This window comes from Lissotriton vulgaris, chromosome 2_1 (genome assembly GCF_964263255.1).
Source record: "Lissotriton vulgaris chromosome 2_1, aLisVul1.2, whole genome shotgun sequence".
NCBI lineage: Eukaryota > Metazoa > Chordata > Amphibia > Caudata > Salamandridae > Lissotriton > Lissotriton vulgaris.
In genome coordinates, this window is record NC_141687.1 from 855398450 (window position 1) to 855424073 (window position 25624).

The 25624-nt window shown below is 47.2% G+C and overlaps 1 protein-coding gene across 1 annotated transcript in view; it reads left to right on the top strand.

The window, feature by feature from the left end:
- The window catches only part of RBM44 (RNA binding motif protein 44), a 1989784-nt gene that overhangs the window by 1909767 nt on the left and 54393 nt on the right, over positions 1 to 25624 (top strand). The gene's annotated exons all lie outside the window — the stretch shown is intronic.

A 25624-nucleotide genomic window follows, 5' to 3' on the forward strand; every position in this document is an offset into this window, starting at 1 on the left:
CTTTACCTTTATAAGGAAGGCATCTGCTTGATTTTGCGGAGGCTGGATTTTGCCATTGTTACCCGCTCCATGGATGTTAAGCATTGTTGCCACATTCTCTTCTCACATGCCATGATATTGCAAGTTATGTATGTACTACAAGTTACTGTGGCCTTATTAGCTTGTCATTTACATTATGTTTACTGTTTGTTGCTTGCTCCTTTGTAAAATAATTTCTTGACGCTTTGACATCAACCAGTCTCCTTCTGTGATTATGAGTTAGTACGTGACTTTCAGCATGGGTGACTTCGCAGAAAGCCAAGAGGGTGGAGTTCCACTCCCTAGCAGTTATAGTGAAGGACCTATCATTGTATGCTGTTCAAGTCTTTGGGATAGCAAGAAGAGATTGGTGAGCAAAGTGAAGGGCTCTCTCCTTCCTGTGAGCATTTACACATTTTAAGGTATTCTGAAAAATCAAAATGGCCTTAAAGATGACTCAGCAGCATATCAGAAGCTGGTGCAGTGGAGGGGAGGGGGTGTAATGTAATAATACTTAGTAAGCCTGTTAATCAGATTCATAGCTGCATTCTACACAGACTGATTCACCAGGTAAGTTGAATTGCGTTAATCCTGTCCAGGGTAGTTCCGTGCATTGACCACTCGAATATGGTGTTGCCATTAAATAAAAGGAAAACAATTTCTCAGGATCTTTAAATGGAATAAGCATTGACTAGATAGTTTGCCAAATTGGGCATTAATATACGGGTTGCTTACAGAAACTGCAAGAGTAGGTGGAAGGATCGTTGGTGAAAGGCCCATTGTTTTGGGGCTCAGGTCCTCCAAAACGGGACAGCTTCTATGAGGTCATAGGTAGTACCTCCGTCTTCAATAAAGTTGGCTGACATTTACCAAGGTAGAAGGGAGAGGCAGTCCTCCAACTGGGAAGAACTTTATATATAGCCTTTTCTGAGGAATGTGCCAGCCCTAAGAACAGTTGTGTGCATACATACATATAAAATCAAGCTCCAGCATGATGAAGAAGCTTTCTTTTAGGTCATTGTGTCACCCTCCTCAATGGAGTACTTTAGGCTTGAAGCAAAACCCATTGGAGCCACTTATCGGTGTTCCAGACAAGAAAGTCATCAAAACATTTTTTTTAAATCAGTTTATTAGATTCAAATTTGAACCATAAAAGACAATAATACATTAACTACAAAAAATAATAAATACGCTTCACAATACAGTGTTGTAGATATACTTTTATCTTTAAGATCAATTAAAATCGTAATTACTTAAAACAGACAATAGTTTAAAAAAAAAAATTTAAGATTGATTTCCGATAACCACTTATGTACTAAATTGATACGTTTCCTACTAAATCTTGTATGCCAAATAAAATAAGCAACACAAAAAGGGTATTTTCTTGTTGCAGATAAACAAGAGTAGGTTTGTATTGGTCATAATTGAGTGTTTCAGCACGGTATGATAGTGTTTTCTGGATACAGAATAAAAACTGCAAAAAAATAAATGCTTGACGATTCCGCCACAGTGACACATGGAAAGCTTATTTTTAAAACCATATAAAAGAATAGCAACTAGTTAATATACAATATTTAGACGACACCTTGGTAAAAAGAATGTATGTTGTACATTGGTAACCATGGAGATATAAGGCTGTATACCACAGTGTGTTATTATTAATCAGATCTCTGATTAGTCACTTTCTTCTGATCTAAAACAAATTCCCTTGCTTCAAATTTGGCATTGTAGGAGAGTAGGGTCTGCAATCCTATGATCACCCAGATTTTTTGCTTTTGTTTCACTGATTTACGACTTTCTCTGGCTGTGGGCCTGCTAATCAGACCCACAGCCTAGCTGTTCTCTCACTAAATTGACACGTGTACCTTAGGTGCATTATCCAATTGGTACTGGGCCACCTTATCAGACCCTGTAACTCAGGGCATAGGTGTACCCAGGGGCTGCAGCATGTATTATGCCACCCCTGGCTGGCCATCTAAATCGGACACAACTGGCTGCACGACAGCTGGGGCAAGGTGGTGTAATCACCCTTTGCTGTAGATATAGTATACCTATATCTAACCCTAAAAATGGACACACAGATTCCCATCAGTCACTCCTATGGCAGGCCTTGACAATCCTGAAGGCAGAGTGCTTGGAATCGTGTGAGATGGTGCTCTGGCATGAGCTGAGCCCGTTTGCAGCTTGCGGAACCAAATCCTAATAGCTGTTCCATGATAACGCATACCATATACTCTTAGGTGCATTATAATCCTCGCGGTTAAATGCTATCTTTGGTATCGCTTTATCATGTCGAGTAAGGTGTCATACGAATTGGAATACTAACCCCTCGCCAATTCTGGCGACGGGGTTAGCATTCCACCCTTCTAGAGGGACACGACATGTATGTAACTGTGAACCCCGGTTAAAGTTAACTCGAGCCTCAGCATCACAAAATGGATGCTGCCACCACAGACACGAGTCTGACCCCCTGCAGCTGGGAGTCCTTCCAGCGAGGGGAGCTTGGACAAAGGGTTTCCTGTCAGGGGCGGTGCTAGCACCATCCCAGACAGGGTTTTGTGTATCCTGGGTAGGAAGGGCTTTACAGGAAGGTGACTGCAAGTGGCACCCCGGTGCTCACTACGCATCTGCCAGCTAGAACCAGTTCCAGGGGTACACCAGCCCCTGGCCTGGGGAAAGTCCGGCATGGGAGAGGGGTGTAACCACCCCCCTTCCTGGTCCCACCCCTAGGGCAGGACCTAGTCGCGTGCCCACCCCTTTCTTTAGGATAAAGGCAGGAGCGGGGACCCTTCCAAATTAGATCATCTTTGAATCAAGAAACTACTTTCCACGAAAGGAACTCTCAACTCTTCTCAAGGTTTCTCCCTTGTGACTAAGGAGTAGTCACCCTGCATCCGCAGGCACCATCTAAGAACTCTGCGGTTTGCTGCACGTCCTTCCTCCGGAATCCGACTGACCAGCTCAACAAGACCCGGCTTCCCTGGCACCTCTGACCTCTACCTACCTCTACAGCTAAGCTGAGAACCGTAGGTGCGACGAGACCTCGAGGGACCGGCCATCATCAGAACTGCACGACTTCTATCCAGCACGAACGCCGAGGGATCCTCTGGTGAGTGCTTTGGGGTCCGAGAAGCCCCGACCCTGAGCAGCTCCAGCACCGAAGTCCAGCCCCCCAGCATCCATGAGATCTGCGTGGGGCCCTTCTGCTTTTTGCTGCTCACCGCGTTGTCTGGCTACTAGCCCGCTGGCTTGTGGCCTTCCCGACGACGCCCGACGACATCACCACTGCTGGTCTGGTTGCTCCAGACTGGCCCTTGCTCCCTTCCAAAAGAGGAGCACCCCGGACCCTCCTGGTCCACTCCAGACGCCATTTTGAGTCCACCGCGTGGGCTTGAATTTGCCAAGACTTGTTGCCCCAATCCTGGGTCCAGCGACGTCGACAGCATCAACCATCGTGGGACAGCTCGCACCTCCATCCTGGTCGCCGACAACGCCTCCTGGTCCGTGAGACTGCAGAGCCCAGCGTCGCCCACTCACCTGGTCGAGGTGACTACCATCCGGTGCCAACCTGGTGCCCATCTGATCACTGGCTAGTGGTTAAGAACTTGGTCCCCTCTGCTTTCAGGTGTCATCCATCTTCGATCCAGGCTTGGATCACTTCGAACAATCTTCACTGGTCGCCTGCCAGCAACTCTTTTTTCAGGATCCTGGTTCGTCAACGAGGATTCCCGACGTCTTTTCAGACCTATGCAGCCGCAGCCCCTGGGCTAGGTAACTTCGGCATTTCGGTGCCCCAGCATAGCCTCACTATCCAAGGGTCCAGATCCACTGTCGTTTTCGACCTACCTTATCGGGTTCGCCCGAGAACACTAACTTTGCTTTTACTAGCTCCCATAGACTTTGTCCCGCATCCCGCGTGAGAGTGCACACTCTGCACCCGAGTCCCCTAGGCCTCCTACTAGTAATCTGAAGGTTCAGTAACGTAGTCCTAGCAATTTCAAAGCCTATTAGTCCAGTACTTACCTGCTAGTAATTTTGCATTCCACTTCCATAGTATATGGTTTTCCGTGCCCTTCGGGCATTTGTGTAAATTGTGCAACTTAAAGTATTTTCGTAAGAGTTTTGTTGTGTGCTAAGTACCCTGTCCTCATAAAGAGTACAGGGCTGTTGTGATCTAAATAAATACACTGTTTATTTTCATAACACTTGTGTGGTGTCCTTTCACTTGGTGTTTAAGGGGTATATGTGATGGTATAACAGCTGGCTTAACACGCCCTCTAGAGTTTAGCCCGAAGACTGCTTTTGTCCATGCTACTAGGATAGCTGGTCTATCGGTTGACTTACAACCAATCACCATAAGGGTTGTTTGGACTGATACATAGTGATCACTAGAATAGCGAACACTGAATATCAGGCCAACTTCTCACAGGCATCAATAAATTCTGCTTTGAACACCTTTTTATTATTTTCCTGCTAAATTATAGGTTATTTTCAATACCTAGGTCTCCCTATTTCCTAGTACATTTTTCTGATAAAGGCTAGCGATGGTGTTTTGTCTGCAGCATCCAGATTTAAGCAATTGGAAACAATGTCCCTATCTGAAACTGCGTGTGGTCCAAATAGAATGCTATAAGAGAACGTGTGACATTTTATTACGATCTGCTTAAGATGTGCCCAGATTCCCGATGGTTTATGGAAGTGGTACAACTTGATGGGACAGCTAGCATTCTTTTGAGGCTCTTATTTTCAACTAACTAAATAGTACTTATATTTTTGTACCTTCAAATACTCCAACCAGAACAGGCTACTGAGACACATTTTGCTGAATATCTGTTGTTTGCTTCAGGGGTTTCATACAGAGTTTAGCGGTGAATCTGTATACTGAAATTATGGATATTTCTAAATATACCCTCCTGTTTTCCCTCAAGTAATGCCACTTATTCCATTGGTAAAAGTGCAACCCTAAATCTGAAAAAGTATGGGTACTTGATATTATGGCACCGTTCATGAAGTGTGAGCAAGACTTTTTCTTGGCCGGCCTATAATCTTGGTTTATGTTTTGCTCCAATTTACACTCAGACCAAGATGTCCTATAAATGTAACAATATAATCTAAGAGACCCTGCAACTTGTTCCTAGTGTGGATTATCCTGCAACCCATTTCTAGTGTGGATTGCCCTGGACTGTATTGTCCGTGTATACCAGAACTGATAGGGGACTAATTAATTGTTATTTCAACCCAATTAAGTATCAATCCTCCCAGGTCATGGAATCACTTATTTCAATTTTGGAAGATCTTTTAATAAATTGGAAGGACCAAGACGTAATAATCGCGGGCGACTTCAATCACAGAGGCTTGGGTTTAATTTCGGAGGCACCATCAAGCAAGAAGTCAGCCCTACTGACTGAAATTCTCGCAAATTTTAAGCTGCACTCCACCCATAGAATACAAAAAAGACCCAACCTGATTAAACCACCAACCCGACCTTTAGGAATGTCTCTACTATAGACTACATCTTTATCAACGAAGGGCTTGTCCACAATCTTTGCAACTTTACAGTGGATGACAGAGAGGAAAGCGATCATAGGCCCCTCCGCGCCACATTCAATCTGGCGCGGGTACAAGCAGAATTACAAGTAGTTATTGGAACTACCACGGGGGAGGAACATCACAAAGTGCTTAAAAGAATAAAATGGTCAACCAATCTCAGTCATAGCCTGCTAGTCTATGTAGCTAGTAGGGAGGAAGAACCTAACCCAGTTCAAACTAAGAATATCATCCACCTCTGGGAAACTCTGACCTCCGACTTATTGGATTGTCTTGGCAATAACCACCATTCAAGAAGTCGCCAATTCCACTCTGATCCTTGCCGTGCAACATCGTGGTGCCTGTCACAGTGTAAGCGTGCTCTAAATAAGGCAATCAGGGCACAAAAGAAAGGCACCCATTTGTCAGGGAGATACTCCATTGCTGCTCTGCGAACAGACTATAAAAAGAAAGTCTGGGCCCACAAAAAACTGCAGACTGAACAGAATTGGTTGACTGTGTTCTCCTTAATTAAAGGAAATGACAATAGCAAGCTTTGGCATTTCATTAACAGTCTGACCCCCAGAGGAGAGCAAAAGGAAAATAGTGTTGTAGGGAAAGTGTGGGAACAGTATGCCAAGGGGCTGTATACCTGTGAGTCAAATCAGGCCACTGCAGGAAGCCGTGCGTGGTCCAAGGTGGTGGCGTAATTTATCGAACCCGAAAGAGCTGCGTCAGAAGGCGTAAACTCGACCTGCACCGGATCGTTCACAGAAATGGAGGTACTAAAGTGCATCAAGGCCATTAGAACTGAGGGCGCTCCAGGCCCAAATGGGATTCCGGCCCAGGTTCTGAAAACTGCCTCAGCCTTTTTTGCATCCAGACTCACCCCTTTATTTAACCATTCTTTTGCCACAGCAATTTTGCCAGCCTCTTGGAAAAGTTCTATCCTATTCCCCATCCATAAAAAGGGGGACCACACGAACCCGGCCAATTACAGGCTTATAGCTCTCCTCGACGTAGAAGCAAAGATATACGCCCGCCTTCTTCTCAGGGATCTGGAGGACTGGGGGACAAGAACGGCATTCTTCCGCCCACACTGACCGGCTTTAGGGCTCATAGCTCTACTCTTGACAACATCTTAGCCCTTTCCTACCTTGCGAAGAAGGCCAATACGAGGAACAAACCGCCCCTGTTCTGCTGTTTCATACACTACTCTACAGCCTTTGACCGAGTGAACAGGGGCCGGCTCTGGGCTAAACTTGACTCCTGGGGGCTACCACAGGCTCTGCTAAAAGCTATAAAAGCGCTCTATGAGGGCACCTGGGTCAAGGTGAAGCTAAGCCCTACAATAACAACTGCAAGAATTGACACCAACTCGGGCCTCAAGCAGGGGTGCGTCTTGGCCCCCATGCTTTTCAACTTGTATACTGCGGACATGGGGACAGCTCTGAAAGATGCTAACTTAGCACCTCCAAAACTGGGGAGGCTCGTCTTGGGAACACTCCAGTATGCAGACGACACAGTGATCATGGACCACACTAAGGTAGGGCTCCAAAGAGCCTTAAGCAGTTTGGCCTTATACAATAAGTCAAATGACTTACGGATCAACGTGGGCAAGACCAAAATCGTCATTTTTGGCAAATACCCCCTCAAAAAAGAAGCTTCATGGTCTCTGGGGGAGCACCGTATCGTCACTGCCCCATCCTACAACTATCTGGGCACCTGGGTCTCTGAGAGTGCCTCTGCAGTTAAACATCTGAAGGAGCTTAAACCTAAAATTGACAAAACCATTCTGTCGCTAAGACTCTTATGCCACCGCTTGGACAGTCCCTCAGCAGAACCAATGCTGACAGTGCTCCGGGCAAAACTGATCCCTGCCATTGCATACGGGCACATAGCCTACCTAGGTGCATTTGACAAAGTGGTCAACGTGGCCCAGGCGAAAGCCTATAAGATGGTGCTACAGGCCCCTAGATACGCAAGGAACAATAGATTAAGGCTAGAAATAGGCCTTAAGCGACCTTAGCTGGTATTACTGGGGGACCTTTTAAAACTCTATATTAGAGTATTGAAAGCGCCCGAACATTCGCTAAAGTACTCCCTAGAATCAATCTTTGAAGAGGTGGGCTCCCCCTGGCACTCAAAGGTAGGACAAGCTATTGCAGCATTGAAAATCGAAAGAAGGAGTTTGCCCCTGCACGAAATTCCATTGTCAGCCTGGGCCCAAGCAGTTAAGCGCCAAGTCCGGATCATTTCCTTTGGACTTGACCTTGCATCTCTTCGGCAAAATCCACTAACTCAGGCCCTGGACAAATCATATATTCCAGGTAAACCCCAACCTTACCTGCAAGACCCAGTATCCACTTACGCGAGAAAGAAAATTTTGTACTTTCGACTTTTGGCCCTCAGGATCATGGACTTCAACCCCAAATGGGCACGTACGGATGGCACCTTAGCCTGTCGTCTATGCAATTACCGTAGAGAATCCTGGCTACACTTGTTGTGCTGCTGCACAAAGCTGGCCAATGACCGCCATCGCTTGCTGCTTCCGATTTTACGGAACACGGACTATAGAACTTGCAGAGAGGCTTCGGACTGGTGCCTCTCAGTCTCCACGACCTGTTTGATAGCCAGAGTTGGGAAATTCATACACCAGGTAAAAATGGCACTCGACTCCCACTTAACGGCATTGTCTGCAAAGTAACTGGAATCCTTCGGCCCTAGTTATCCAACCTGGGCTGGTATAAAGTTCCACGAAGAATCCATCTTTCGTCAATAGCCCTTGGTACATGAATTGACTCTACCGACCTTTGATGTGCCTCCCGTTATCAGTTGGGAAACACTGGTGCAACCTATACATCACTCCTTTTAAAAGAACTCTGTTTTGGACAGCTAATCAGGACTAATATGTTAGTATTTTAACTTAAAGTGACTTTCACTTTTATGAGTGGATGGGACATGTGAGGGTGGGAGTCGGGACGTTCATAACGCTTTTTTCTTTTTTTTTATCTTGTACTGTAAAGATTTTAAGTAATCATGCAGTTTATTAATAAAAATTGTCAAAGATAGGGGACAGGAACCTATTTGGGCCATATCATATTTTTTTCACCAAATGTTTTCTCCATATTATTTATATATAAGGTAAATGCACACCTGCCTCACCATCCCGTGCACCTCATAATCAGCGTAATCATTCCCCTTTTCTTCCATTAAGCACACTAACCCTGATGTCTGTGTGTAGCTGTCTCAGGAAGTGAACCACAGATGTGTCAACCATATCGCCCATGAGTGCCCACAACTTAGAATGAATTATGCAATCGAAGACGCACAATAATTACAAGAATGCCAGATTAACTGAACCCTTTTTGGCCACAGTATATTTGTTAATCATGAGATTAAGATTTAATCATTGTTTGATCGTCCCAATACCTTTGTGAAACCCATATCCGACATCGCATGAGATGCTTTCCTCCTCTGCCCAATTTTCCAATCTTGACAGCAAAATTCTCCCCACTAGGTTCAAAGTTGAGTCAAGTGGGGAGAGGAGTCTGTAGCAACTGGGAACATTTCTGTTCTCTTTTTTAAAAAATAGGGGTGATAACTGAGTAGCACCAGGATGGTATACAGCCCACTCTTGTAACAGCTATCTGAAAGAGACAGTTAGTTATACATTCTTTACCTTAAAAATACCCCCAGGCGTCAAACTAGACCTGGAAAAAATGTTCTTAGCAGTACCCAGCTCGTCGGTAGGTTGACTCCGCCGAGATGACGTCACGGTGCCTACTTGGACCCCGCCCCTGCGCGCTGATATAAGTTCTTTCTGTTGCAGCCTATCGCAGATCTGGTGAGAGCGACCCCTTAGTCATTTTTTGACTAACCTTTTTTGACGTTTTGTCAACTTTTTCGAGACTCGTGTGCGAGGGATGTCCCAACGACGAACCGAGTTCAAGCATTACTACTTCTATCACAAACTGATGTCTGTGACGGATCCGCACCTTGTGGGTCTAGTGTCTGGAGCGCGACCACGACCTAAAGTCCCAAAAGCTTTTGGAGGCCCGGCGGTTGGCTCTGTGTCGCTCCCGGTCTCGTTTGAGAGGAAGGTCTTGAGGCGGCTCGTGGAGCCCCCATACCTTGTCACACTCCAAGTATTTGAGGTCTTCGGGAAAGTCCAAGAAGAAGGCGGCTAAGAAGCACTGGCTCGGTCATCTGATGCAACACAGGACTCTGAGCGTTGTTCCTTGAAGGCTCCTTCCCCGGTGCCTACTTAAGGGACAACTCCGTGCCCCACTCCATTTTCGGGAGCCGGAGCATCCCCTGCCAGAATTCCACAAGTTCTAAGAGGCCCTCTACCTCGTCTTTGGGCAGCCAGACTCCACCAACATGCCTTCCGGCCCGGTGGAGCCAGTCGGGGCTCTAGGCCTTCGATGCCTGCGACCCTGGAGAAAATGGCCCCTGTGGGTCCAGGCCTGGATCCGGATCGATGCCGGTCGATCTCACTCGACCTTTTCTGCACCGATCCTGGCGATGAGGCTGCCGGTGCCTGCTGTGTCCCAGGCCGCCGCTGTCCCAATCCTCACCCCCAAGATGGAGCCTGAGCAGGACCAACGTCCGTCGACATCAGATCCAAAGCTGGATGGTACTTTTGTTCATCTTTGGTGTTCCCCTACCGCCCAGAAAGTGGTGATGAGGACTGGGAGGGGTCGCTGGACCCTTTAGCAGACCAGCTGGAAGAACCGGACTGGAGAGGAGAGAGGACCTGGGTGACACCAGTTTCTGGACACTTCTCCAGACCTTTGCATGCTTCTCCCCCTACTGTGGCTATGGAGGAGGGAGCGTCTTATGCTGTGGTGGTGCGAGGGCGGCTGAGTTCTTGGGCCTTGAGCTCCCTTCAGTGGCAGTCAGGACTAAACTCCTGACAGAGATACTACAGCTTGTGGCATCGTCCTCTGAACCCCTTCTGTCCTTCAACGATGCCCTCACTGACGTCCTCCTGGGCACCTGGTCCAAGCCCAGCACAGGGGCTCATGTGGAAAGGACGATTGCCCTCCGCCATTGCCCGGCCCCTGGAGACCCAGTTTTCCTCACCCAACACTCTTCCCCTGATAGTGTGGTGGTCCAAGTCTCTTCTTCAAAGGGCACATTCCCTTCTCCTCCAGATAAGGAATCCAAAAAGCTGGATCACCTTGGGAAGCGCATTTTCTCTTCCTCCAGCTTGGCACTGCAGTCCGTGAATACCGCATGCCTCTTGGACCGATAATCCCACACCATCTGGGATACGATTGTGCAGGTGCTGCCTCAGCGCCTGGAGGAGGCCCAGGGCATTCTCCCAGGCAATGACGGATGGCAGAGGCGCAGACGGATTCTTAATCTTTTGACTCCTGTGCCTTGAGCCCATGGGTCCACTTGCAGGACTTCCTTGGCTCCAGTGGGCTCCCCTGCTTGCTCGAGCCTGCTCTGACTTACCGGCTCTTAGTGAGTCACTTGGACCTTGCGGGTCCCGACAATGCACCTTTTTCACATACTGCATTTGTTGCTGTTGCCAAGGCTGGTTTGAGCTTCCGACAGACACAGGCCCCCTTGGCTCTTGACATTCGACGTGGGACAGCTTGAAAATGGCTCCTGGTCATCCACAGCGTCACCTGATACGCACAGCTGCAGCTTCAAGGGCACCGTCCACTCTCCTGCATCTCCGACATCGGTGGGCATTAGTCTTCCATGCCCCCTGGTCACTCTTGAGTGGCATAGACTCTGTTCCCTCAGCTTGCAGGTACCTCATCTTGAATCCACCTTTGGGTTCCACTGGAATCTTTCGCCTTCTTCACCAGTGGCATCTTCACTGAAGTCCTTCATTGTGGTCTACAGCGGTTTCCGACGTCCCTTGGCAATTATGCACCCGGCTTCCCTGGTGTAGTTATCCTGGTTCCCGGGGGTATCCACAAGTGGGGTGACTCTCCAACCTGCCATCTTCCACGGGGTTTCTTCAGGGTCCTCTGGGAAGGGTCCTTCTTATTAACTGGAACCTTGACTTACCCATTGACTTGTAATGAGCACAAAGTCATGTTCCCGCACTGCTCACAGCCTCCGTGGGGTTCCTGGGAACGTACCTTAGTTGGTTCCTTGGGTCCCCGGCTCCCCTTAAGTCTTCTGGGTCCTCTCTCGACTTAGGTCGTTGGTTGCATTCCATTGTTTTAGTATATGGTGTGGTCTCCCCCTGGAGACCACTGTGTATTTGTGCTACTTACTTGTTCTATTATTGAAGTATTGTGTGTATTGTGGTTGTATCTCCAAGTAGGAGATATTGCAATGTGTTAGTGAGTGTTTATAATAAATACATATTTTTATAACTACAATTGGTGGTTCTTTTTCACTTAACCTACACTGTGAGATTAAGTATTGGGAAAACAAGCTGCTTTACACTCGTTCTGGATTACGCCTGAAGGCTGCTCTCCACAGCCACCACTTAGAGAGCTTTCTACGGGTGTCTAAGATCACTAGAATCACCATAAGGGCTGTCTAGATTAGTGCAGGGTGCTACACTTGAGCACCATATACTAAACCAGCCTCCTACAATCATTCATTAGCTTTGTGTAGAATAAATCTGTATCAATTCTATTCCTCTTTATCGAAAAGCCATTCATTTTTCGCTGTCAAGGCCTTGAGTTGTCAAAGATGGCACCTCTGTTGAACAGCCTCGCCTAATATAAATTGTTACGGTATTGTGGTCACTCCTACACATCAGGATTACATTAAAACCATTTATCTTGTATTTGAGATCTTTAGTAACAAGAATTAAATCAATAGTGCTAGAATTAACATTAGCCACAAAAGTGGCAATAGGCAACGGGCAGACCTCTCTGCAAAAATAAAAATGTATGGTTGATCAAAAAATTATTTAAAGACTCCCCATAAGCATTATGTGTAAAATGGGTCAAATCTTCCACCCTCTTTGTTAGTCAGACCACGGATAATCTTTGCTGGTAGCTTGAATATGTGTGTGTTAAAATCTCTTAACCTGATGATATGCATGTCCCTCCCCGAAGTTAGTGTGAATGTCTCAGCAATGGCGCTCAACATCCTGTGACGTTCTCCTGAATGTGACATCAGTGGGATTTGCACTGCAGTTCCTCTGGCCGTTTTCGACCTAGTTGACATTTTTATTTATCGATGGGTCAGTGTGCCTTTTTTTCTGCCTTTTGTTCGATGTCCTCTGTGTTCAATCCTGCTAAATTTTGTGGATGACAAATGTCCACCACTGATCCTTACTCGGTTTGCATGTGGTGTCTGGGTGAGCACAATTATTCTGAGTGTGACTCTTCTCGTCCGCTCCAACAGAAGGCCCAAAGAGAACGTCGCATGAAGCTCCTTGCGGTGCAGATGTCACAGTCATCAACGTTTTCTCGTCGTCCTTGCTCCTCTATGCGTTCTACAGACCAACCGCCCGTTTTAGGAGGTGTTCCTGCATGTGTCATTCTCTTTCGATGTCCAGAGGTAAGTCTCGGCAAAGGCCAGCAAAGTTGCCGTGCCTCCCGTCTTCGTTGTCTTCCGCTGGTCCCCGCTCTTATGTTGAAGGGTTGGGGCATGAATCCGCCCCCCGCCTCCCCAACTTTGCTAGGGCAACTTTGACCGAGATGAAAAAATATTATCAATCTCTTCATTCTATATCTGAAAAAAACATGTTAGTGATAGATTCCTTACCTTAGAAATACTTCTAAGCGGGAGACTGGATCCGAAATGTTTTCGTCAGCAGCAACCCTGCACGTTTGGAAGGTGGTGTGTTGCTCCGCGTGAGTCGTTGGCATCGTGATGACGTTGCGGCAGGTACTTAGATGCCGCCCTCGCGCGTTGATGTCGGTTATTACTTTTTCCACGCCAGCAAGCGCAGATCCGGAGAGACCGGTACCCCCAGTCACTTTGTGACAGAGTTTTTTTTCGGGGCCTTTTGTCGCTAATTTTCGAGTCGTTTGACTCCTGGTGCAATAGGGATGCCCGGCTTCAAGTCCTGCTGGAACTGCCATCACGTGATGTTTGTGACTGACCCGCAACGCATGTGTCTTTACTGCTTGGAGCACGACCTCAAGTCGTGCTCCGATTGTCAGGCCATGGTGCCGAAGACTTTGCGGGAGCGGTCCCTAAAGTTGCTTGATGTCCGGCAGTCTGCTCCGCTCCTCTCAAGGTCCTGGTCATGTGTGAGCGCGAGTGACCGGTCTCTGAGCCGCCACCTCTGTTGATCGGGATCGAACTCTTCGCACTCGGGGTCAGGTAAGATGAAGCGTTCCAAGAAGTCGAAGAAGCGCCATCGCTCTCAGACTTCCCCTCGCCCATCGTGCGATGTGGCTGAGGGTGCAGGTGGTGCCTCCCTTGCGGCTCCGGTGGAGCCTACGCCGTTGCCGCCGGCCTACCCGCCCTTCCCGGGTCCACCGGCAACTCCGGCCCAGCTGCAGGAATTTCTGTCAGCCATGGCTCGCCTCTTTGGGCCGTCGGGCCCCGCCTTCGCGCCTTCAGGCCTCGCAAGCCGAACTGGAGGTTCTAGCCCTTAACTGTCAGCGGCTCCGGCATCGCTGTTGACTCCAGGTCCGCGGGACCCCCAAGGATCCAAGCCTGGATCCCCGTCAACGCTGGTTGACCTTGTGACACCTCCACCAGGCACCTCCTCCGACGTCTCCCTGCCCACCGGAAGACGTCGCCCTCCGGTTTCAGCCCCGATGTGGATACGGTACACAAAAGTGAGCAACCCAATATACCCTTGAGGGTTTGGGCAATAGATATGTTATGGTAATTGAACCTTCAAGGGTTTTAATTGTCTTAATGTTTCGAATATTATTTTAAATATCTACAATTGTACGACCTGATATATTTGATGCCGTTAATGCACAACAACTGTGACAAATGTCTTTTTAAGTTAATTTCTGTTTGTCACTGAACAGTGATCTTTTTGAGACAAAAGAGAGCAAGAGAAAGGGTGTATATGAAAGAGTATTCGGATTTAATATTTGTTACAAGGGTACATGATAGATAAACAACGTTGTAAGAGAACATACAAATAAATTGATCTATAAAAATTCTCTATACAACAATTGCAAAAGCTTTTCTACCTATTTACAATCTAATTTATTATCCGGTAGAAAAAGCAATCGTCGACGTTTCGGTCTCTATTCTTGCGTTTCCGAGACCATCCTCAGGACATAAAAAATCATATCTTGGGAGACCCTCAATCACGAAAATTCTGAATATGGTGGTAATGTGCGACACAGCATAAATCAAAATGATTGTATGTCTCCTAGTAGAATAACCTGTTTGAAGTCCTTATTCGCCTGACTTCATAGATGTATAGAAAAGGAATTGGGCAGATAGGAGATTTTCACCAATTTTTTTAGATATCTTATCTGCCCAATTCCTTTTCTATACATCTATGAAGTCAGGCGAATAAGGACTTCAAACAGGTTATTCTACTAGGAGACATACAATCATTTTGATTTATGCTGTGTCGCACATTACCACCATATTCAGAATTTTCGTGATTGAGGGTCTCCCAAGATATGATTTTTTATGTCCTGAGGATGGTCTCGGAAACGCAAGAATAGAGACCGAAACGTCGACGATTGCTTTTTCTACCGGATAATAAATTAGATTGTAAATAGGTAGAAAAGCTTTTGCAATTGTTGTATAGAGAATTTTTATAGATCAATTTATTTGTATGTTCTCTTACAACGTTGTTTATCTATCATGTACCCTTGTAACAAATATTAAATCCGAATACTCTTTCATATACACCCTTTCTCTTGCTCTCTTTTGTCTCAAAAAGATCACTGTTCAGTGACAAACAGAAATTAACTTAAAAAGACATTTGTCACAGTTGTTGTGCATTAACGGCATCAAATATATCAGGTCGTACAATTTTAGATATTTAAAATAATATTCGAAACATTAAGACAATTAAAACCCTTGAAGGTTTAATTACCATAACCGATGTGGATACGGCGCCGGACCCGCGTCACTCGACGCTGATGCCGATGGGGGGGTTTTATCTCTATGTCCATACTCCATATTTTCGACCTGTTTATCAGCCTTCGAAGGAAGGAGACAACTGGGAGAGGTCTGAGGACCCTCTCACAGTACAATGTGAATCTAAAAGAAACAGGTTAGTATTAGATTCCTTTTGCATAGCAGTACCCCTGCGCGTCGGTAGGCGTCATCTGCGGCTCCGCGTCCGTCGTTGGCGCCGGATGACGTTGTCGGAGTACTTAGACGCCACCCTCGCGCGCTGACGTCAGTTCTTCTTTTTTCCGCGCCAGCAAGCGCAGGTCCGGAGAAAGTGGTACCCTTTAGTCAATTTTTGACTAAACTTTTTGGATCTTTTTGATCTGCTTTCCGAGTCGACCGACTCAGACGGTGCCGGTAGGGATGCCCTGGTTCATACCCTTCGTCGACTTCAGCCGACTGATGTCAGTTACCGACCCACATCACCGGTGCCTTCATTTCCTGGGGCCCGACCACGACGACAAGTCGCGCCCCGACTGCCGGGCCTTGACGTCGAAGGCTAGGCGGGAGCGGTCCCGCAAGCGCCTCGAGCTCCGGCAGTCGGCTCGCTCCATTCGAGGCCCCGGTCCGGAAGGAGGTCGAGGGACCGGTCGCGGGGCCAGAGTCGTCATAGCTCCAGGAGTCGACATCATTCCTCGGGCTCCAAGTCCTCAGGTAAGAGGCACAAGAAGTCGAAGAGGCGACATTGCTCTTCTGACTCCCCCCGACGTTCGCACGACGTGGCCGCGGGCGTCGCGGCCTGCTCCATACCCGCCGGTCCCTGGGCAGAATGCGACGCCGGAGATAGAGGCCTTCCTCATGGCCATGAGGTCGCTCGCTCCTCCGTCGGGTTCTGCGGCGCCTTCTGGCCCACCGGCCCCGACTGGGTCTCCAAGTGGGCCGGGTGCTTCGGCCCCGGCGCTGTCGGGTGCTTCGGCCCCTGCGCCGCAAGGCCCCGCCGGTTCCGGGTCGTCGCCGGTCGACCTTACTGTGAGAAGTTGGCCTGATATATAATGTTCACTATTCTAGTGAGCACTTTGTATCAGTCCAAACAACCCTCTTTGATGATTGGTTTGGAATCGCTAGGACTGGACTACTGAACCTTCAGATTACTAGCAGGAGGCCTAGGGGACTCGGGTGCAGAGTGTGCACTCTCACGCGGGATGCGGGACAAAGTCTATGGTTACTAGTAATGCCAAAGTTAGTGATATCGGACGAATCCTACTAGGTAGAGCTGAAACGAAAAAGGATCTAGATCCTTGGATAGTGAGGCCATGCTGGGGCACCGAAATGCCGAAGTTACCTAGCCCAGGGGCTGCGGCTGCATAGGTCTGGAAAGACGTCGGGAATCCTCCTTGCAGTCTATGTAGCCTGAAAGAAGAAGTTGCTGGCAGGCGACCAGTGAAGAGATTCGGATGAATCCAAGCCTGGATCGGAGATGGAAGACACCTGTAAGCAGAGGGGACCAAGTTCTGAATCACTAGCCAGTGATTAGATGGGCACCAGGATGGCACCGGATGGAGTCACCTCGACCAGGTGAGTGGGCGACGCTGGGCTGTGCAGTCTCACGGACCAGGAGGCGTTGTCGGCGACCAGGATGGAGGTGCGAGCTGTCCCACGATGATATCTGCTGTCGACGTCGCTGGACCCAGGATTGGGGCAACAAGTCTTGGCAAATGCAAGCCCACGCGGTGGACTTAAAATGGCGTCTGGAGTGGACCAGGAGGATCCGGGGTGCTCCTCTTTTGGAGGGGAGCAAGGGCCAGTCTGGAGCAACCAGACCAGCGGTGGTGATGTCGTCGTTCGTTGTCGGGAAGGCCACAAGCCAGCGGGCTAGTAACCAGACAATGCGGTGAGCAGCAAAAAGCAGAAGGGCCCCACGCAGATCTGGAGGGCTGAACTTCGGTGCTGGAGCTGCTCAGGGTTGGGGCTTTTCGGACCCCAAAGCACTCACTCGAGGATCCCTCGGCGGTCGTGCTGGGCAAGAGTCGTGCAGTCTTGAAGATGGCCGGTCCCTCGAGGTCTCTTCGCACCCACGGATCTCAGCTGAGCTGACGATGTGGGTAGAGGTCAGAGGTGCCAGGGAAGCCGGGTCTCGTCGTGCTGGTCAGTCGGATTCCGGAGGAAGGACGTGCAGCAAACCGCAGTGTTCTTGGATGGTGCCTGCGGGTGCAGGGTGACTACTCCTTAGCCGCAAGGGAGAAATCTTGAGAAGAAGTCGAGAGTTCCTTTAGTAGAAAGTAGTTTCAGGATTCAAAGATGATCTAATTTGGAAGGGGGCCCGCTCCTATCTTTATGCTAGGAAAAGGGGCTGGCACGCGACTAGGTCCTGCCCATGGGTGGGACCAGGAAGGGGGGTGGTTACACCCCTCTCCCATGCCGGACTTTCCCCAGCTCAGGGGCTGGTGTGCCCCTGGAACTGGTTCTAGCCGGCAGATGCATAGTGAGCACTGGGGTGCCACTTGCAGTCACCTTCCTCTAAAGCCCTGCCTACCCAGGATACACAAAACTCTGTCTGGGATGGTGCTAGCACCGCCCCTGACAGGAAACCCTTTTTCCAAGCCTCCCTCGCTGGAAGGACTCCCAGCAGCAGGAGGTCAGACTTGTGTCTGTGGTGGCAGCATCCATTTTGTGATGCTGAGGCTTGAGTTAACTTTAACCGGGGTTCACAGTTACATACATGTCGTGTCCCTCTAGAAGGGTGGAATGCTAACCCCGTCGCCAGAATTGGCGAGGGGTTAGTATTCCAATTCGTATGACACCTTACTCAACATGTTTTGATAAAGTGATAGCAGAGTTGGCATATAACCGCGAGGATTATAATGCACTTAAGAGTATATGGTACGCGTTATCATGGAACAGCTATTAGGACTTGGTTCCGCAAGCTGCAAACGGGCTCAGCTCATGCCAGAGCACCATCTCACACGATTCCAAGCACTCTGCCTTCAGGATTGTCAAGGCCTGCCATAGGAGTGACTGATAGGAATACGGGTGTCCATTTTAGGGTTAGATATAGGTATACTATATCTACAGCAAAGGGTGATTACACCACTTTGCCCCAGCTGTCGTGCAGCCAGTTGTCAGATTTAGATGGCCAGGCAGGGGTGGCATAATTCATGCTGCAGCCCCTGGTAGGCCCTGGGTACACCTATGCCCTGAGTGACAGGGTCTGATAAGGTGGCCCAGTACCAATTGGTAAATGCACCTAAGGTACACGTGTCAATTTAGTGAGAGAACAGCAAGGCTGTGGGTCTGATTAGCAGGCCCACAGCCAGCGAATTCTTAAACCAGTGAAGCAAAAAGCAAAAATCTGGGGTGATCATAGGATTGCAGACCCTACTCTCCTACATAACCGAATCAGTCAAGCAGTCAATCTTCTAAACTTTGTCACTTACAGCACATTTAGAATTTTTTTTTTTACAAATTCCTCAACCTCGCCATCCATCTTCGGCCACCAGAAATCCTCCCTTGCCTTCCTTTTGGTCACAGTTGATCCTGAACGACCTGAATGTGCCAGTTCAATGGTTCTTTGATGAAAATATAAAGGTGGAATCAATGTATCTCCACGTACTAATGTACCACCTTCCACTGATAATTTATCCGTAATTTTTCACATTGCTTGTAAACCATCAGACAAACTATTTTCCTTTAGCCAACCTGACTCAGCCAGTTGCATTACTTCTCTCAACACCACATCCTCATCAACAGCCTTTACCCAGTCTTCATCTTTTTTGCAAATTCTGACATCTCCAATATTCATACTCGCCAGAATCCTCAATAGGAAGCCTTCAAAGTCTGCTCTGTCATTTTTACCACCAGTTATATACTCCACTTAGAACGTGAACTCCAAATGTCTAGCAGATAGCCTGGCAATTCTGGCAGTGGACTGCTTCAACTTTCTTCCTGATAAAATATCCACCAAAGGACGATCATCTGTTTTCAATACAAATGGCCTCCCCCACAAATATGCTCTGAACTTGTCCAAACACACACACACACATACACTAGCAATTCCTTTTCTATAACAATATTTATGCTCTAGTTGACGAAGTGTCTAAGAGGCAAAACCTATTGTGCTTTCATAATTACTATTCAACTGTGTCAATGCCGCTCCTAAGCCATAATCACATGTATCGACTGTGACAATCGTTTTTCTGCCTTCTACAAAAGATTGCAAACAAGGTGCTGTAATTATTTCCTGTTTGAGTCTCCCAAACGTTCTCTGACATAGTTCAGACCATACGAATTCAGTTTCCTTTTGCAACAACACTTTGAAACATTCTTTAGCATTTGCAAACGTACGCATGAACTTAGCATAGAATTCACAGTCCTAGAAAGGATAACAACTGATCTCTGTTTTTGGTGCTGGAGCATCTGCAATGTTCTTAACCAAGCTAGGTTTGGGTTTCACTCCACATTCTGAGAAGACATGACCCAAGTACTCAGTTCATCTTGTTTTCAAAATACATTTCTCTTTTCGTGTAGTCACAGCTCTCCTTTCTAACACACTTTAAACTTCATTTAAAACAGTCATGCTCACTTTCAGTGTTTGAGAATAATAAAAAATCTTCCTGAAAAATTACAACATGTGCCATACCCTCAAACATATCATATAACAGTTTTTGAAAAACTGCTGCAGCAGAAGCTATGCCAAACGGCATTCTGATCAATTGAAATACTCCATCAAGAGTTACGCATGCAGTTAGATGACAAGAGTATTTGTCGAGTTCAACTTGAAGGTAAACCGACCTTAAGTCTAATTTACTGAACCAGCAGGCTCGGTCAATTTTTATGATCAGATCTCAGATTCTTGGTAAGGGATAATTGTTCGCCTGACTTCTTCTTTGCCGACACAATGGGGGATAACCACAACGTAGTTTTGGTCGTCTCAATAATGCCTTGTGCACACATATCTTTCAACATTACAGAAAGATCCTCTCTTACACTGAGACGAATGTTGCTTAACTTGTGTTTCACTGGAGATACACCCTGCTTGACTGCAATGGTGTAAGAAAAATCTGATATTCGATGGAGACTTCTACCTGCAGATTCCTTACCTTTGAATTTCTCAAGCGTCAGGCTGGATCCAGGAACTTTTGCTGAGAAATACCGCTTGTGCGCGCCGTCGGGTGACTCAATTCAGCTCTGCATGATGTCATCGGCATCTGTAGCGTCTGTTATGAAGTTGAGGTATTTATATAGGCACCACCCAGGCATGCAGATGTCAGTTCTTTTCTTGCTGCGCAAGTTAAGCGCCGATTCGGGAGGAGCTCCCCTTCTGTCATGGCTTTTTCTCAACTTTTTGTCAAATTCTGAATTTCTTCCTACTTCATGTGTGATGATGTCTTCGAGGAAGACAGGGTTCAAGCTGTGCAATGCTTGCCAATACTTGTTGTCTGTTACCTGACCCCATCTCGTTTATCTCTGGTATCTCGAGCGCGAACACAATTCGAAGCTGTGCTCAGGCTGTTGGGCTATGGCTCCGAAGGCCTTGTGGGAGTGGGCTATGAAGGTCCTTGCGGCCCGACAGTCGACACCGTCCAGCGAGACTCGGCGTAGGTCGAAGAAGAGGAGGTCGCTAGACCTCTCCCAGAGCTCAAAGTCCGCTTTGTCCCACTGGAAGTCTTTGGTACACTCTGGGAAAAGCACAGAAAGAAGTAGTCGTCCAAGGAGACTTCATCTTCGCCTCGTCTGTCGTCCGTTGACAAAAGTGGTAAGGAGTGTAGGAAGGTGGATACTTGACTATGGTTACCCCAGATTTTTTTGCCTAGTGTTTAGCTGGTTTTCGACTTAGTTGGCCTGGGATCCTGCTAATCAGGGCCCCAGGCTATCTCCTCTCTCTGTAAAATGGACTCCATGTACCTTAGGTACATCTCCAATTGGATATTGGGTCACCTTATGAGCCACTGTACAGTGTACTATAAGTACCCAGGGTATAGGTGCATCCAAGGCCTACCAGGGGCTGCAGCATGTATTATGCCACCCCTGGCTGGTCATCCAAACTGACACAACTGGCTGATCACTCAGCTGGGGCAAGGTTGTGTAATCACCCCTTGCTTAGGTATAGTATTCCTATACCTACTTATATATAGACAAATAGTAACCCATAAGTCACTCCTATGGCAGGCCTTAACAATCCTGGAGACTATCTTGATGGACCGTATCGTGAAGCTGGGAATAACAGGGCAACGTTCAAATGGCTTGAATCTTTTCTTACGGGTCGGACCCAGAGAGTGCAGTTGGGAGACCAGCTATCGGAGGCAGGTGCTGTGGCCTGGGGTGTACCCCAGGGGTCCGCACTATCCCCCTTGCTATTCAACATCTACCTCCAACCTCTTGTGGAGGAGTTAATGCATAGGAACTGCCAAATCTTTAACTATGCTGATGATACCCAGCTACTGGTTCAGCTGGAGGATTCAAGGGAAGCGCAGGAATCGGTAAGGATTCTGCTTAGATTCACTGTAAATTGGATGACCAACAACCTCCTGAAAGTGAATGCCGAAAAAACGGAGGTGCTGGTTGTGACTAATCAAGCAAACCCCTGGTGCGATTTGTTTTGGCCCCCAGAATTAGGGACTACACCTATTCCTGGAAGGGTGGTCAAAAGCCTGGGGTTGAAGATTGATGCAGACCTTTCTATGGCTCCCCAACTCTCTGCAGTGGTTGGGTCTTGTACTGGGGTGCTTAGGCAACTCCGGAAGTTAGTACCCATTCTATCGGCCCCCACACTGCAATCCATAGTGTCAGCCACAGTCATCTCGAGGCTGGACTATGGTAATTTTCTTCAGACCACAATATGCTCGTAACCGAGCTGAAGAAGACTGCCCACTACCCCCAACTATTTTTTATAAAAGTCAGCTCTTTACAGCTAAAGATGTCAGTATAGCGTTAGACTGCGTGACCGGGGGAAGAGCCCCAGGCATGGATTTCATCCCCGCTGACGTGTTTTTAAGTGATAGATCATCGTGGTGTCAGTACTTTGAGTGTTTAGCTAACTCTGTGGCTAGGGGTGCGCCAATCCCACCATCATGGAAAGGCGCTGAAATAATTCCAGTTTTTAAAAAGGGTGACAAATCTCTACCCAATAACTATAGACCAATCAGTCTTATAGACTCAGCCCAAAAACTTGTTGGTCGTCTAGTGCAAAATAAATTACAAACATGGATAGAAGAATATCATATTCTGTCCCCATACCAATATGTCTTTCGGCCTTGTACTAGTTCAATTGACCAGGTATTTTACTTCATAACACTTTACTGGAAGAATGTAGCCTTAACCAAAGGGACAATCTATGCGGTCTTCGTAGACCTGAAATCGGCTTTCGATTTAGTCCCCCATTCCAAACTTTGGAGGGTTCTCGCTGAAGCAGGGATATCCCCGGAATTATTAACTTTACTCGTCCGCTTGCATGAGAACAACTACGCTAGAATCAGATGGGGGAACAGGGTGAGATGACGACTCATTTCCTGTCGAGCGTAGTGTTCGGCAGGGGTGCGTACTGGCACCCACTCTGTTTTCTTTGTACATCAACGGCATAGTGGACCATCTTAACCGTTCCCCCACTGATGCCCCCGTTCTGGCTGGGGCCCGCGTGCCTGTTCTCATGTTTGCGGACGACACGTTGATTATTTCCCGGACACCGAGTGGGCTCCAAAAGGCCGTGAATGCATTTGGGGAATTTTGTCAACTGTGTGGACTTGAAATAAACACCTCAAAAACTAAGTTCATTTCCCTGAATCAGCGAAACACCTTCAAAGGTACAATTAATTTTAATGGAACTCCACTATAGCAGGTAGAGGCATTCACGTATCTAGGAATATCTCTCCAGAGTTATATGGTCTGGAAAAGTCATATTGATATGGCTGCTCTAAAATTTCACCAGCTTGCGGGTGCCTTAGCCACAAAGCACAAAGCTTCCTTTACCAAGCCAATCACACCTGCCCTAGAGATCTACAACATGAAGGTTATAAGTGCCTCTTTGTATGGTTCAGAACTATGGGGGTTTAATAATCTGAACCAACTAACAATGGCGGAGAACAAATTTCTACGCTGTTTAGTCGGGGTCCCCCAAAGTACTCCTACCATATCGCTAGTGTATGATCTTGGCAGGAAAAAAATTGAGGATATAGCTCGGCTACGGCCTCTACTTTATTGGACGCGTATCTGGACAAATCCGGAATTAGCACACTATGCCCTGGCATTAAAGGATATCATTAGGGCAGATTGCTTTCATTCTATCCCATGGCTTAAAGAGATAAGGGGCCTACTACGAAAGTTGGAGCTTGACTATCCATGGGAAGACGCAGATGTCTCAAGGTTACCATCGAAAACCATTTTGAAAAAAAAGTACTGGGAAATGATCTGGAGGTCCGTCTACAGTACCTGTACAACCACTACTCTAACAGGATGTTTCCTTGATTTTAAACCTCGCCCAGCTTGTGAGGCTTATTGGGATATTATAGAGCGTCCGTTTGACCGAAAGCTGTATTTCCAGTTTAGAACTGGAACGCTTTCAGTTACAAATGGTCAGCAATCCGGGATGACAAATGTCATAACTGTACAGACTTGACCGAGAACGTAGCCCATATGTTGTTTGTATGCCCTCTTTGCACAAGCCCTCGTCGTAAGTGGCTAAAACCAACGTGTACCAACCTGGGCACCCGGAGGAATATTGAAGCTCTGAGAATATTAGAGACTGACTGTTCCCCGTGTATAGCGATTGCTGTTGCTAAATTTTTAAGGTGGGCTTGGATCATACGCACTTGCACTTTAAACTCTCCAGAAGTTAGCTAATGAACTGTAAGACCTCCAAAAACATATGATTGACCTTGTTTTATGTATAAATTTTAGCTATTTTATCTTTTAACAAACTTTTTAACCTTACAAATGACAGCTACAAAGATTTAATAACTTTTTAACATTGTAATTTCTTTTGTTATGTAGTATTTATAATGATTGTGATAGGATGTTATTCTGCTTTTATGACATGCTGTTGAATAAAGCTTTGAAATTGAATTGTAATGCCTTCCGCAGAAGCTTTTGAGGAAACTGCAGGTTGTACAGAACGTCGCAGCCAGGCTGATCTACTCTCTACCTAGGAATTCGCATGCAACCCCCTGGCTCCGGAAGCTGCCCTGGCTGCCCGTTAAATTCAGAGTGCAGTTCAAATGTCTTTGCGTGGCCCATAAAGCCATTTTTGGTAAAGCCCTGGAATATATTAAACAGCGTTTGAGGAAGTACATTCCAGGTAGAGCCTTGCGCTAGAGTAAAGCCTCCAATTTGTTTCAACCCAGATTTAAGTTAAAATCCAAAGGGGGCAGAGCTCTGTCATACTTCTCCCGCAAATCTGGAACGAGTTACCAGCCAGCCTGAAGGAAGACTCGCAACTACTGTCTTTTTGGAAGAACTTGAAGACTTATCTGTTTAAAAAGATAACATTCACGCCCTAATCAGGGCTGAGGGCGGAGTGATTCAGGAGGCAGCAGGTTATGTACCTTTTCTGTGTGAGCGCTTAGAGACCAGTGGTGATTTGCGCTATACAAAAACCTTTTAACATAACATAACAGATGGTGCTCTAGCATGAGCTGAGCCTGTCTGCAGCTTTCGGAACCATGTCCTTATAGCTGTTCAATGATATTGCCATACAATATACTCTTAAGTGCATTATAATCCTCGCGGTTAATGCTAGCTTTGGTTTGGCTTTATCAAAACATGTCATGTAAGGTGTCATACGCTTTGAAATACTACCCCCTCGCCAATTCTGGCGACGGGGGTAGCATTCCACCCTTCTAGAGGGAGAAGACCTGTTGTTGCTGACTATCCCGGTTAAAGTTAACCAGAGCCCCAGCATCACAAAATGGGCACTGCTGCCATCCACACAAGTCTGAACTCCTGCTGCTGGGAGTCCTTCCAGTCACAGAGGTTTGGACAATAGGTTTCCTGCCTGGGGAGGTGCGAGCACCACCCCAGACAGGTCTTTGTGTATTGGGACAGGGAGTGCTGAATAGAATGAGACACTGCCTGGGGCACTCCAGTCCCAGCTCTGGCGCGAAACTGGACA